This window comes from Atractosteus spatula, unplaced genomic scaffold, assembly GCF_055471065.1.
Source record: "Atractosteus spatula isolate fAtrSpa1 unplaced genomic scaffold, fAtrSpa1.hap1 Scaffold_115, whole genome shotgun sequence".
Taxonomy (NCBI): Eukaryota; Metazoa; Chordata; class Actinopteri; order Semionotiformes; family Lepisosteidae; genus Atractosteus; species Atractosteus spatula.
This window is the reverse complement of record NW_028296670.1, coordinates 101,880-103,072: the sequence shown is the minus strand read 5'-3', so window position 1 is coordinate 103,072 and position 1,193 is coordinate 101,880. Positions and strand designations below refer to the sequence as shown.

The 1,193-nt window shown below is 41.5% G+C and overlaps 1 non-coding gene across 1 annotated transcript; it reads right to left on the bottom strand.

Annotated features, from left to right (window-relative positions):
- Positions 1 to 520: 520 nt before the first annotated feature.
- trnai-uau (transfer RNA isoleucine (anticodon UAU)) lies at positions 521 to 614 on the bottom strand. Its single transcript has 2 exons — positions 577 to 614; positions 521 to 556 (listed from the first exon to the last, which is right to left on the bottom strand). It is a non-coding gene; the product is annotated as a tRNA-Ile (tRNA).
- Between the last annotated feature and the right edge of the window lie 579 nt (positions 615 to 1,193).

Below are 1,193 nucleotides of genomic sequence, written 5' to 3'. Positions count from 1 at the left end.
GAAAACAGAGTAGTAGTTTATGTGGTAATTTCAGGTACAATGTATGAACTAAAGTTAACTAGTCCCACAGTAATGCGTGGGGTCCTATCAAGAAAAAAATAGTTGTAACCCGAAAACACAACAAACACAAAACGAGAAGTCTTCCGGGAACCTAGGTAAATCCCTGTAGTAGTCTAGCAACTATAAAAAACAACCAAATGCAACAACTTCAAAAGAAAAAGAACATTTAAAAACAAATCTGGGGAACAACAAAAACAGAACCTAATGCAAGAGCTTTATCAAGTCTTCAGTGCTCCACTCATCTCAGTAGACCTCTCTCATATATTTGTGTGCAAGTCAACTGGAGGTACACATTCCATGCTGAAAAGAGAAGGAAACACAATGTTTCAGCTGTGGAGCCTTCTTTGATTGTGACTCGAAATAAACCTTTACCTTTACTTGTTCGTTTGATGTTAATTTATCTCCATCAAATACCTAAGAGTATCTAAACTCGACAGTTGCTTTCAGTAGCTAAAGACACTGCTCCAGGTGAGGCTTGAACTCACAACCTCGGCATGACTCCGCTGTGTACTGCTGTATAAGTACCACGCGCTGACCGATTGCGCCACTGGAGCTGAACAAGTTGTGCTCCTCATACAGACTGACGCTGCAGAAACACAGGGTGAAACCAGTTTCGGTTGTGGATCCATCTCCAGATGTGGAAAAGGAACAGTAAAATAGCAAGGAAAATACAAGAAAAGAAACTGAAAGAATTGTGCTAACAGCAAAGGGGGACGGAGGGAGGTGGTCGGACAAGAAAATCAACCCGGCGGATTATTTGTAGCGACATTTTTTGAGTCAATCAGCACACCGAGTAGTCCAGTAAAGTGACAATAATGGAGAACTAGCTGACGCACCCCGTCGTGAAGACCCTCTGTAAGGTGATTACACGTTTCATTTTCAAGTCGCCTCCTTTACACGCAATTGCAGCCCCGACACTGAGAGAAAGCATGAGAAATGGCTTCAATTTCAATGTAAAAACTCACCATAACACGGACTTACACTGGGAAAAGGTGTTGCACTTTATGCTTATTGCTACAGCCTTCCCCCCGGTTATGAAAATGTCTCACAGTTCCGACACTGATGTGTGAAAGACAATGTAACAGACTATCAAAATCCTGAAGTACAAGAAATTTTAATGCACCAATTTTTTT